At 42.4% G+C, this 14,393-nt stretch overlaps 1 long non-coding RNA gene across 1 annotated transcript in view; it reads left to right on the forward strand.

Annotated features, from left to right (window-relative positions):
• LOC130928410 (uncharacterized) overlaps nucleotides 1–14,393 on the forward strand; it is a 195,800-nt gene that overhangs the window by 21,865 nt on the left and 159,542 nt on the right. The window lies entirely within an intron of this gene.

The raw sequence follows: 14,393 nt of genomic DNA on the forward strand, positions 1-14,393 counted from the left end.
TGTCTTATCTTTCCATTCCAACAGTAATTTACAGAAAAATATGGCATATTTTAGAGATGGTTCGAATTGCAATTAATTACGATTCATACATTTTTAAGCTGTGATTAACTCGATGAAAACTTTTAATCGTTTGACAGCCCTACTATAAACTAAATTAGGAAGTCATAAAAACACATTAGCTCAAACAAAAACTTACCTTATGTTGGTCATAACAGGGAGCAGCTGGATTCAGCCTTGCTAAATGAGTTATGTCAGGGGTCGGCAACCCAAAATGTTGTAAGAGCCATATTGGACCAAAAAAACAAATATGTCTGGAGCCGCAAAAAATTAGAAGCCTTAAATAAGCCTAATAATGAAGGCAACACATGCCGTATGTATCTGTATTCGCTATATTAGCCTATTATTAAAATGACTAAGTCGGCTAAAAATATATAATGAGCTTTCATGAATTAATTTTTATTTTCCCTGCAGTGCATCTAACGCACCACATGACTACTCAGTTGTATGATGCCACCTCAAGTTTAACTTCATTACAAGATGAATGACTTGTTTAATTGCTTTTATGAAATTGTAGAAATGCAATAAAGAAATCAGATTTTTTATTTTGTCATTTTTATTTTGAGGTATCGAAAAACGACAAAATGGAACGTGCATAACATGCCCCTTATCTGGGCATGTCTTTGATTTTTTTTTTGTCTCTGTTTTGTTTTTGAAGTCTGCAAATAGGTGTTCTGATACTTTGATGAATGTCTCCTTAATATACTCACCATCTGTGAACTATTTTCCATGCTTTATTATCTCTGCAGTGTTGTTAATAACTGCGTTAAATTATAACGCTGTTAATAACGACGTTATTTTTTTCAGTAGTGAGTAATCTAATTAACTACTTTTCCCTTCTTGGCAACGCCGTTACCGTTATTGAGGATGGAAAGGCGTGCGCTAATATGCGTTGCTACACTGCCCTCCATAATTATTGGCACCCCTGAAAAAGATGTTTTTTAGCTTCTAATATATATATTTTTAAATTCAAATAATATGGGACCTTAATGGAAAAAAAGAGAAAAATCCAACCTTCAATACAAGTGCATTCATTCAGTGGGGAAAAAATCCCACATAAAGAAAAAATTATTTGACATCAAATAATGTGTGTCACAATTATTAGCACCCCTAGTGTTAATACTTTGTACAACCCCTTTTTGCCAACAAAACAAGGTCTGGGGACTAAGGGCCCAAGTACACCAGATGCATGATCGTTGTGTTTCCGGTCCGACTCCGGTAAAAAATAGCGCCAGAGCCAATCCGTTCCCATTATATCCTATTGTTCAACGTATACCGGCCGCGTCAGTGCTCCAAATTGACTGCGAACCAACTCCGGCGTGCCACATGCCCGCCGGATGGTATAGGCTATTTTCTATTTTTGCCGGACACGCATCCGACAAAATGGGCTGAGCTGGGCCTGACGTCAAAAGCCCAGGTGCCTAATCACGGTTTAAACACGAGCGAAGATGGATGATGAGCGCTTCATCATGGAGTTGGAAACTGTCACAAAGTAATATACGATGCAGCAGATCGTTATTATAAGGACAGCATTAAAACCGAAGCTGCAAGGTGTCCAATTATGTGTGTTTTTCTGGCAATGACATCAAACACACGGAGTGCTGACAACTTTGAGCGAAAAAAGAAAAAAGCAGCGTATTTGAAAGTGGTTCCACTGCAGAAATTCTCGTGCCCGGCGCACACACAATGTCGGTTTGTATACAGAGTCGAGGGGTAAAAAAGAGAAAAAAGAGACACCCACAAGTTTCGAGCTGGTGGGCTATTCAAGACGTTTCTCTTTCTTTCCTACATTTCACTTGACTCTTCATAGAAAAACCAACAATTTGCGATGGGCACAGGAATCTGCAGTGTTGAGACACCAATTCCATGTACGCTGTTTTTTAGTTCGTGTAGTATAGAATTCGCTATCCATTTTTATAAATATTACAGATTATTTAACAGTTGTTTATAACAGCTCTATGAGATGTTATATGCCATAAATTTTAAATGTGCACAAAGATATAAACCCACCGACACAACCAAGGGCATAATAGCCCCCCTTGCCCCCCCCCCACACGGAGCCCTGATCTCAACATGATACAGTCAATCTGGAATTAATAGACAGACACAACTAAAATATTGTAGCGTCGCCGGGGCTGTCATCGGTGGGTTAATTTATGCACCAACGCGGGGCTGTCATTGGTGTGCTGGTGCACCAGCGCGACGCTCCGATTGGTGGACTAGATAGCGTCAGTGTATGTAGTTGTTGTTTTTGCATTGGTGAGGTGGCGGGAAGTTAATAAAGAAAAAGAGGAAAAAGGTGTTGAAGCTCGTGTGTTGTTTTCGCGGCCAAACTTCCGCTTAGCAAACGTTACAATATCAATATGCAAGGAAAAAAATGGGCTCTCTCTCTCTCTGCTTCTCTGATGAATACAGACTCCGTGTGTTTGTCGTTGTTTTAAATGGCACATTATCGCGCGCGATCACGCGAGAGCTCACGAGGGGACGAAGTTGGTGGACCGCAGCTGTGCGCAGCCGGTATGATTTGCCTGTTTTTGACGTACTGCGTGGCACGCAGTCAACACTGAACCGGACCGGAACAGCAACGATCATGCATCTGGTGTACTTGGGCCTTGAGATGGCCATGGGAGGGGCTTGATTTTGTGTCTGGTGAACCATTTCTGTGTAGATTTGGCCATATGTTTAGGGTCATTGTCTTGCTGAAAGACCCAGTGACGACCCATCTTCAGCTTTCGGGCAGAGGGCAACAGATTTTGATTTAAAATGTCCTGTTATTTCAAAGCATTCATGATGCCATGCACCCTAACAAGGTTTCCAGGGCCTCTGGAAGCGAAACAGCCCCACAGCATCACTGACCCACCCCCATACATCACAGTGGGCATGAGGTGCTTTTCAGCATGCACATCTTTCGTGGCACGCCAGACCCACTTAGTGTTTGTTGCCAAAAAGCTCAATCTTGGTCTCATCTGACCAAAGCACACGGTCCTAGTTGAAGCCTGGGACCATGTGTATTTTTGTGTGGGACCAAGATTGAGCTTTTTGGCAACAAACACTCTTCTTTGACAGAAATGTTGAAATTTAATATTCTACACATTTTTAAAGCATTGGAAAACTTGAATGTTTGTGGCATTTTTGTCTTCCTACAGAAACCATATCAAAACAAAAAAATATATTTCCCTCCACCATTTTTTTCCATTTTCAAACATTTTTAAAAATGCTCCAAGGAACCACTAGGGCCGCGCTAAAGAGCCGCATGCGACTCTCAAAACACAGGTTGCCGACCCCCGAGTACGAGGGCAGTGTATCCTTCCAAATCTATAAAAGTAAATACAAATGCTTGCAAAATAAACCGTTACAATGCCACTCTTGAAGCAGGAAAATTTTATTTGAAGCTTACTCAAGTTAACCGATTAATCGTTGCAGCACTAAGTAACAGTAACTTTTTAAGTGCTCTTAATGTCAAACTGTTTAAAAATCAAGTGTATCACTAGTGTAATCCTTTTGACCCATAACTCTAAGGGAAAGTTCATGCCGCAGGTCTTAATGCACAAGTCCAAATTTTTTGTCGTGTTTTTCCGACTTGAGTGAGGCATTAACTTGACGGTTCGAACAGGACAATTCTCATACAAGAGGACCATTACAACTTTCGTAGGCGGTCTGAACTCCCAAGTCTGCAGCAATTATGTCAGCAAAAAACAAGAGTCAGAGAGCTACGGCAGTGATGGAGCTGTGCATTAGCGTTAGCGCCTAGCTTGAACTGAAATGACTGTAAAAATACATTTTAGCAGTGAAATTTACAGTGCGTTGCTATTTTCTCTGTTCAAATTTTTAAATATCCCAAGTATACTAATCCCTAAATGAATTCAGTCCTTTGCCAGTTCATTATGATTGGCAGAGCTGGCAAAGGCTCCAAAACCCGTAAAACATGTTTGACATTATCTGTCAAACTAGCCAGCTCTTCACGTTTCGATTCCAAATGACAGATTTTCACAGCAGTGGCACGGAAAGAGTAAAATGTAGGTCAGCCATTCTGCCTGGAAGGCCACTGTGTGTACGCTACTTAACAAAATCAAGAGGCCTTCTGGCTTTTTCGTCAAATAACAATGAAAGTAGGTGACGCTTGACAGGTAGTACAAAAAATGTTGAATGTCATTTTAAGACAAACTGGCCTTTTTGTCCCTCTGTCTTCATTGTGGTAGTCGTACTGGTAGGATTAATATTGTAGTGGTGAGATGGTGCCCAAGAGATCATTTGCACTGTAACATGGTCTTCCCCCCATGCTGCGAGCAGCAGGCCTTTCTTGTTGCTTTTTCCACTTTTGAATCTTGATTGCTGGCGAAAACTGAAAGAGCCATCATGCAGCACCACATGTGGCTACAAAAAGAGTGAGGGGGAAAAAAAGAGAATATTTCCCATCCTTAAATCACTGCCTGTTTAAAGATTGATCAACTCTGTTGCCGAGCATGTCAAACTCCCCCGTCACACGGGAAAAAGCATTCCGTCATAAAAAGGCATACAGAGACACCATTCTGCATGCCCAAGTTGGAGGTTTAAAGACAAGAAATTCTGCTCCCGAGGTAATCTGAGGGGACGTCGGTCTAAGTATGTGCCAGTATGGGAAGGAGGTCATCCCACTGATTACACCGTGAGTCACTGAAGTTCCAGCGTTGGTCTGACAAGATATATTTTAATTCCAAATTTTACAAGTTTCCCCTTCCAAGTAATCCCTCTGGAGTCTAACAGACTTTCCAGAGTTCTCTGCAACGCTTTCATGCACTCCTAGAAAGATTCTTACAAGATCCTCCGCAGCTCGACTTCACAACTTTCTTGATGTGGTCCACATCTTCAAAACGAGTCGCCATCCTGTCGAGCTTTAGAAAGAAAAACATTGTAAATAACTGAGAGAGTGCTGAAGCCTTTCAGGCGTAGTGGTCAATACAATGGACAGCTAGGTTGTAATTTCTGATCATGCCTATGGAGTTATAAAAACACTTGAAGTCTGAAGGGAATAGTATCTTTTCTCGCATTTACTGTTTGACTATTACTCTAACGTACCACTTATAAAATAACATTTATATCAAACTTTAAAGAAAACGAGCAGAATATATTTGACATAGAGCATACGAGATACATGACGCCTTCTGACCACGGAAGCCCAACACGTGCGTCATGCAACTGACTGAGCAAGATTGACATCTACAAGCCCACGTCTGCAGCACCAAATCCCGCAACCGAGTCTTCAGGACCGCCCAGAACAAATGGCCGGATGTCCTGTCCTAAATGCAAGGCAAGGCAAATTTATTTATATAGCACAATTCAATACAAGGCAATTCAAAGTGCTTTACATTACATGAAGATCATAAAAAGCAAATTAAATCAATCGAACGTAAAAACAAAGACAATCAAAACAGGAAATAAAATTATACATAAAAATCACCTTTAATCACGAATAGAATAAGAAAAAACTACGACTGGTAATAATTGAAATCAGCAATGCAGATAAAGCACAAGAGGAAAAGAAAGCAAATAGATTGAAATATATATACAGGTATGGATATGCTGTGCTAAACAAGAGCGTTTTTTAGCCCTGATTTAAAGGAGTTAACAGTTTGAGTTTACATCAAACCTTCAGGTAACTTGTTTCAGAGGTGATGAGCAAAATAACTAAATGCTACCTCACCCTGCTTGGTTCTTGTTCTTGGAACATACAGGAGACCGGTTCCAGATGATCTTAGATTCCTATGAAACATCTAGACCCCTAACAAATCAAGCATGGATTTTGGTCCAAGGCCATTAAGTGCTTTGTGTGTATGTATATATATATATATATATATATATATATATATATATATATATATATATATATATATACTGTATAAGGAACAAAGGCCCGATATCCGACTGATACCACGACTGATAAGACTCCAAGTGCCCCTTTGACGCTGAGACGGGCAAAATCTCCCACTCTGGTTGCCTCAGGAACTGTGACTCAGCAACTGTGACGCACGAACGAAACAAACTGCAATAGAAGATAATCCTAAACAACGCCCAAACACGCCCTTCTTTCTGCCCACAGCCCACCCCGCGAGAGCCTTCAAAAACACTGAATGTTTAACTAATCGTTGTCATTATTTTATCGGGAACCTTTTGTTGACTTGTGATATGATGACCCTGAGTCTGCCCCCTTGCCTAGGTCTGTTGCTGTTTGATTGCTGTCGACCTGAATAAATTGTCAACTTGTGTTTCGAAGCCTTCATCCAGCTTTCAAAATGGGGTCGGTACAAAGGGTTAAGACTAAGGTGAACGCGCAGAGTTTGGCCTTTTGGTCGGTTCTTGAGTTATCTTTAACACACATACAGAGCCAATACATAACCACAATCTCAAAATAGCTGTGGATTAGTCGATCATGGCGAGTTAGCAGACATAATGGCCTTCTGAAAGACAACCATAACTGTTGTTTACTAATGTGAGTACAAACTAAGGCTACCACACAATACTATAGACTAAAATTAATATTTCTTAAGCTTTGAGAATGTATAGCAAAAGAAATCAATAGATTATTGAATGAAAAGCTGATTACCGCAACATACCGAACTCCACTCTCATTTTCCTATTCTTTGCACCGGTCCATATTACATGTAAATTATGCACAATATAATGATCCAATATGAAAGTAATTCTCATCATAAACAGTCCCTCATGCCTAATAGAGGTTGTCCGCCAAGGGTTGATTCAAATGCAACAATGTGTGTGGAGAGAGAAGAAGGTGAGGTCTGGGTAACATTTACTATTTGACATCAGCGGCGTAACAAGATGCCCGAGAGGTGCAGCCTAATTAAATGAAATCGGTTCTTTTCATTAACGACGTGCATCTGGCTGCTGCTGTTTTCCAGCGCTCAGGTGGACAGGCACCACGTCGGCTGACCTCGCATGAGTTCCAATTAGAGACGCCGGCGAGTTGAATGAAAGTGATAGCTTTGGTTCGGAAAACGCGTCCGTACCACGCAGAGATCTGCGAGTGCAAAGATCAGTTTAATGTGTGTTCTCTTGACGGGTGGCCAATTAATGCAGTGGCGGTGGATAGAGATGCTGTCAATGCAGCGGTTTGTTGTGCGGCTATAATTAGTCACCGCACCAATTGGTCGACCTCTCGGAAACAAATTTACTAACGTTAACAATAAAAATTCACAAAGCAAGAACAACACCTGCGGCAAAAATCAATGATGCAGAAACATTTGAATCCATTTAAATAGTGAAGGCCTTGATCTAATTCTTTGTGATGCATTTTGGCACTTAAACAATTCTAGTCGTACCTTAATGCATATTCATCGCGAAAGTTCACAAGGTGTATGAGCGCGACGTAACCGTATTCGCGATCGGTCACCCGCCCACCTCCCTCCCGCCACCCGTCGAGGCACCTCAGGGAAGCTGAGAACAGTGGGTGGGAGGTGACTGTTAATAAACCTGCTGCCAATCCCCGTATTAGGTTGCGCGCTGTCAACACTTCCTTTGCGAGAATACTCTAAAAGGTCTGGGAAGTCACAGGTTTACACTTAGCGGGCTGTTGTACTTGCAAACATCCCACACAGCGAGAAAAACGTGAGCCTATTAGCACTTTGAGTATGCAGAATCGCTTTGTTTTGTATGGGAAAACTTACTAAGACATGTTTATCCATGCTCAGGTCCTCCCATAACAACAGACAAAAATGAATCTTCTTTTCTAGTCTACAACTGCCACGCTTGAAAAAGCTCCTTTCCTACGGCGTACCCCAGGGTTCCATGCTTGGTCCCTTTTTATAACTACTGTACCTACTCTTCTAAGTACAGATTATCCGGTGCCATTAGTTTTGATTATATGGACATCTTATTTTCTTAATTAACACCATCTCCAGCACCACCATCGCTGGCATCAATCAAATCAATGAACAACAACTCGCACAATATTGAAAATCAATTTGTTCCACCCTCCACACAGGTCTGTAACAGTGTTTTTTTGGCAGCCATTTTAATTTCAAATTTCAAGTCAAATTCTAGTCATTTCAAAATGTTTTAGTCTTCGTCTAGTTTTAGTCGACAATTCTCAATGTTTTCGTCTGTCAACTTCAAGGGTTTGTCCATGAATAAATAAAGGTTTCCAACAATTTTGAATGAACATGAGACGAGCACATACAGTGGGGCAAATAAGTATTTAGTCAACCACCAATTGTGCAAGTTCTTCTACTTGAAAAGATTAGAGAGGCCTGTAATTGTCAACATGGGTAAACCTCAACCATGAGACATAATGTGGATAAAAAAACAGAAAATCACATTGTTTGATTTTTAAATAATTTATTCCAAATTAGAGTGGAAAATAAGTATTTGGTCACCTACAAACAAGCAAGATTTCTGGCTGTCAAAGAGGTCTAACTTCTTCTAACAAGGTCTAACGAGGCTTCACTCGTTATCTTCATTAATGGCACCTGTTTTAACTCATTATCGGTATAAAAGACACCTGTGCACAACCTCAGTCAGTCACACTCCAAACTCCACTATGGCCAAGACCAAAGACCTGTCGAAGGACACCAGAGACAAAATTGTAGACCTGCACCAGGCTGGGAAAACTGAATCTGCAATAGGTAAAACGCTTGGTGTAAAGAAATCAACAATGGGAGCAATTATTAGAAAATGGAAGACATACAAGACTACTGATAATCTCCCTCGATCTGGGGCTCCATGCAAGAGCTCACCCTGTGGTGTCAAAATGATAACAAGAACGGTTCTGGGGGACCTAGTGAATGACCTACAGAGAGCTGGGACCACAGTAACAAAGGCTACTATCAGTAACATAATGCGCCGCCAGGGACTCAAATCCTGCACTGCCAGACGTGTCCCCCTGCTGAAGAAAGTACACATCCAGGCCCGTCTGCGGTTCGCTAAAGAGCATTTGGATGATCCAGAAGAGGACTGGGAGAATGTGTTATGGTCAGATGAAACCAAAATAGAGCTTTGTGGTAGAAACACAGGTTCTCGTGTTTGGAGGAGAAAGAATACTGAATTGCATCTAAAGAACACCATACCCACTGTGAAGCATGGGGGTGGAAACATCATGCTTTGGGGCTGTTTTTCTGCAAAGGGACCAGGACGACTGATCTGTGTAAAGGAAAGAATGAATGGGGCCATGTATTGAGAGATTTTGAGTGAAAATCTCCTTCCATCAGCATGGGCATTGAAGATGAGACGTGGCTGGGTCTTTCAGCATGACAATGATCCTAAGCACACAGCCAGGGCAACAAAGGAGTGGCTTCGTAAGAAGCATTTCAAGGTCCTGGAGTGGCCAAGCCAGTCTCCAGATCTCAACCCCATAGAAAATCTGTGGAGGGAGTTGAAAGTCCGTGTTGCCCAACGACGGCCCCAAAACATCACTGCTCTAGAGAAGATATGCATGGAGGAATGGGCCAAAATACCAGCAACAGTGTGTGAAAAGCTTGTGAAGAGTTACAGAAAATGTTTGGCCTCAGTTACTGCCAACAAAGGGTACATAAAGTATTGAGAGGAACTTTTGGTATTGATCAAATACTTATTTTCCACCATGATTTGCGAATAAATTCTTTAAAAATCAAACAATTTGATTTTCTGGTTTTTTTTTTCACATTCTGTCTTTCATTGTTGAGGTCAATTACAGGCCTCTCTAATATTTTCAAGTGGGAGAACTTGCACAATTAGTGCTTAACTAAATACTTATTTGCCCCACTGTAACTAGGATATCACCATTTTCACGATTATAATATGCACTCAGCAGGAAAACAGCACATTATTTGCATTTAAACTCACATGGAGGCCTCTATGTAAAATGTTTTCCAAGAGTTTAAGAAGACAGTCACCGCGCTAAATGCTAATGCTACAAGTTAGTTTCGTGTGTGATTATCACTCAGCACAGACCTTTAGAGGCTAAAGCAACATGGCATATCTAGCCAAGATAGGAAAGCAAAACTTACCAAGCAGCACCTGACACATATAATTCACAAAAAGAGCCTGGAATGGGCACAGGCTTACTCCCCTTGCCGCCCGTGTGAGTAAGCGTGTGTGTGCGGCGGGTCGGTGGGAGGCACAGCACGTCACGTGTGACACGACCAAACACAAATATCACTTATGGTGAATTTATGACTGAAACTACAGCGAATTTTCATCTCGTTCTTGCGTTATGTTTAGTCTCCTAAGACACGATATCTTCATTAAAAAAAATGTTCGTTGACGAAATATTTTCGTTATCGTCCTCGTTGACGAAAGCACTGGTCTGTAAACTCGGTCATCATAGACACCAATCTTATGTAAACCAAATAACCAAGTCTTTTATCCAATTTCAAAACAGCTCTTCTCCGTACCAACCTCGCTTCCTCATCTGCTGAAACACTTATACGTTCTTTCATCACATCACGACTTCTGCATCCTCCAACATAGTCATTAATAAAATGCTCCATATCCACAAATCCGCAGCACGTCTCCTCACAAAAACCTTTTTCAGAGACACAGCCTTTCTCATCCTTCAGGTCTGAGGACTGTAACAACATGTAAGACCTATGGAAGGCCTTCTTTGCTGCTACCTGCAACTAAATTCCTCCATTTCAACTTAGCTAACCTCCACTATCACACCCATCCTTAACTTGTGCTCCTCTGTTTTTGCTCTTTGAGTCCTACACCCATATGTTACTATTAGTTTGTAGTAGCCATGTGCTGGTACAATATTTGGACTGTACTAAGCCAAAATATCACGGTTTCACGGTATTGCAATTTTTGGGACATAAAAATAGCTAATACGTGAGGGACAGTATGACACACAATGTTTGCGGTTTTGAAACCTTGAAGTTTTCATACCACGGTATACCTTGAAACTGGCACATATCTAGTTTGTACTATTAGCCGCAAAATAATTTGATAGACCTAGAGTTCTCTTGCTAATGGTTTGCATGGTTCCAGCTGTCAAACTTGAGCATAGCTCCAAATATGTACCGATGCATACCGAATATCCAGATTTCTGTTGATAGGTTACCTATAGGGTTCTTTTCAGAGGACTCGCTGATGACTGGGGAACATGGTCACAGTAACTTTCAAGCAGAAACTAGCAGCAGCGTTTTCTTATGGATTGTTAGTTATGAGTGAGAAGCTCAGTTATGTGCAGATTTCCGTCCGTCCGTCCATCCATCATCTTCCACTTGCTCCGGGGTCGGGTTGTGGGGACAGCAGCTTTAACAGGGAAGCCCAGACTACCCTCTCCCCAGCCATTTCAACCAGCTTCTCTGGCAGAATCCTCAGGCGGTACCAAGCCAGACGAGAGACATAGTCTCTCCAGCGTTTCCTGGGTCGTCCCCAGGGCCTCCCGCCGGTGGGACATGCCCGGAACACCTCTCCGGGTAGGCGTCCAGGAGGCATCCGAACCAGATGCCCGAGCCATCTCAGCTGGCTCCTCTCAACGCGGAGGAGTAGCGGCTCGACGCAGAGTCCCTCCCTGATGACCGAGCTTCTCAACGTATCTCTACAGGAGAGCCCGGACACCCTGCGGAAGAAACTCATTTTGGCTACTTGTATCCGGGATCTTGTTCTTTCGGGTGAGGGTAGGAACGTAGATCGACTGGTAAATTGAGAGCTTCGCCTTTCGACTCAGCTCCTTCTTCACCACTACGGACCGGTGCAGAGTCCACATTACTGCAGACGCAGCACCGATCTGCCTGTCAATCTCCCGCTCCCTCCTACCCTCACTCGTGAACAAGGCCCCATGATACTTGAACTCCTCCGCTTAGGGCAGGATCTCATCCCCGAGCACTCCACCCATTCCTGATTGAGGACCATTGTTTCAGATTTGGTGGTGCTGATCTTCATCCCAACCGCTTCACACGTGACTGCGAACCGCTCCAGTGAGAGTTGGAGGTCACGGCTTGATGAAGCCAAAAGCACAACATCATCTGCTAAGCCTAAAAGCATAGATGCAATGCTGATGTCACCAAAACGGACCCCCTCAATGCTTCGGCTGCGTCTAGAAATTCTGTCCATAAAAATTATGAACAGAATCTGTGACAAAAGGGCAGCCTTGGCGGACTCCAACCCTTACTGGGAACGAATTCGACTTACTGTCGGCAATGCGGACCATATTCTGACACCGGTCGTACAGGGACTGAACAGCCCTTTGTGCAGATTTCATCTATACATTTCTAACATTGGTAATCAATTACGTTTGGACTTTACGGACGATGACCCAATTGTCAAACACGTACAGATTTGTTTCGGTACTTTACACCAGAAATGACGGCATCACTCTTTCTGTCACTTGCTGTTTTCTTAAGTGCTACCTCAGATGACTGGAGAGCATCACAGTTGAATTGTATACAATCAGGTGGAGTGGCTACGTGGTCGGCGGGCATTTTGTTGAAAAACCCGCTGAGATTGTTCACTTAGTGCCCATGGAAAAGCCTTCTTGTGAGAGCACTTCGCACACCCCACCGTGCACATTCTGGGTTCGGTGCCAGGTTGCATTGTTTGAAATGTCTGTTTGGGTGAAGCCCTGAAGATATCCGCTTGCAGCAGAATTGTGCTGTGAAGATCAGTCATGAGAGAGTCGATGGATATGAAGAGACAGCTGCAAACAAACACACAAGTACATGGATGTGCAGACACTTACACAAGTCCCTTGGGGTCAGAAACCTTGTGGCAGGTAATACATGTGAACTATTCAACCAAAAGGCACCTAAGGATCACTCCACTTTCTGTATAGCATATTTATTTACGTTCTTTTGTTTGTCTATCTATGCTATAGCACATTTCCCTCAACGGTAGATGTGAAAGACTGGTCTCATTTGAATATTGGCGCAAAGCCGCTGGATAACTATCTTTCTTATCCAAACAAGATTGCGCCAGTTGTTTTTCTTTCTTCTCCATTCAAATGTTTTCCAAGGAGCTTGATGTTTTCCAAGGAGTGTTTATACCATAACAGACTTTTGATCTTCTTCCCATTCCAAAAAGAACATCTAAATCAACTGAGCTAACATTTGCCATATTTGTGGATGAGTTTAACTGAGGACAGGTTGCAACTTTAAGCGCAAGTAAGCTAACATACAGATATACAGTACCTTTTGAAACCAAATAGATTTAGCTGATAATCCCACGCATTAACGGCCATTTCTTGTTTCTTTTACGACATTTTAAATGCAAAATAGTGCAGTTTATGACTGGGTACTGGTTTTATTTTTTTGCCTGCATTGAACCCAGTTCTGTCGTGTATATTGTGCAGTGAATATGCTTTCATTTTCAGCCCAGAGGGGGCACTGTGTCACTGCGTGGGGGGGCTGGTGCGCTCCAGGTCAGTGGGCAAACTGCAAACATTTATCCCCCCCTTACATCACCACCTCTCCTCCTGACAAAGTGCACACGGCTCCTCCGAGGCATACTAATGCTCCTGATGTGCATTAGCCTCGGAAATCTGCCATTCAGCGCCGCCGCAGCCAGGTGCTGGGAAGGTGAAGACCCCAAAACATACACAGGCTTGTTTGTAAGGTTTGAGAAGCAGCTAATTATACATATTGGAATTATTTATCCACAAAAAACTGCTTTGTCACCTGCTTCACTTTGCATGCCGCTACTGCGACTTGCTGGAATATGAGCTGCCTCACATTGGATCCGTTAATATGTGAATTGTTCGCAATTTTATTGTCGTCCCACAATGCACGTAAGCAGTAAACAAACATGCATGACATGCGAAATGAGCTGTGACAATGCATCTGTCATACATGCAAGGCACAGTGGAGTGTCATTGTTGTGTAGTTGGCATCTAATTTGTTTTCTCGGTATGAATATAAATGACAATTGTTCTGCTATGACTCCAAGGGATTCTGTAGCACTTGGTTAAAATGGTCCAGCGTGCAGCAGTTGCAGCTACACTGCTGGCCAAAATTATTGGCACCCCTGCAATTCTGTCAGATAATGGTCAATTTCTCCCAGAAAATGATTGCAATTACAAATGCTTCGGTAGTAGCATCTTCATTTAATTTGCTTGCAATGAAAAAACACAAAAGAGAATGGGAAAAAATGAAATAATTTCACACAAAACTCCAAAAATGGGCCGGGCAAAAAATACTGGCACCCTCAGTCGAATACTTGGTAGCACAACCTTTATACAAAATAACTGCGAACAATCGGTTCTGATATCCATCGATGAGATTCTTACAATGCTCGGCTCGAATTTTAGACCATTCCTTCAGGTCTCTGAGATTTGAAGGGTGCCTTCTCCAAACTGCAATTTTTAGAGCTCTCCACAGGTGTTCTATGGGATTCTGGTCTGGACCCATTGCTGGCCACTTTAGAAGTCTCCA

The sequence above is a fragment of the Corythoichthys intestinalis genome, chromosome 13 (genome assembly GCF_030265065.1).
Source record: "Corythoichthys intestinalis isolate RoL2023-P3 chromosome 13, ASM3026506v1, whole genome shotgun sequence".
In the NCBI taxonomy this organism is placed as follows: Eukaryota; Metazoa; Chordata; class Actinopteri; order Syngnathiformes; family Syngnathidae; genus Corythoichthys; species Corythoichthys intestinalis.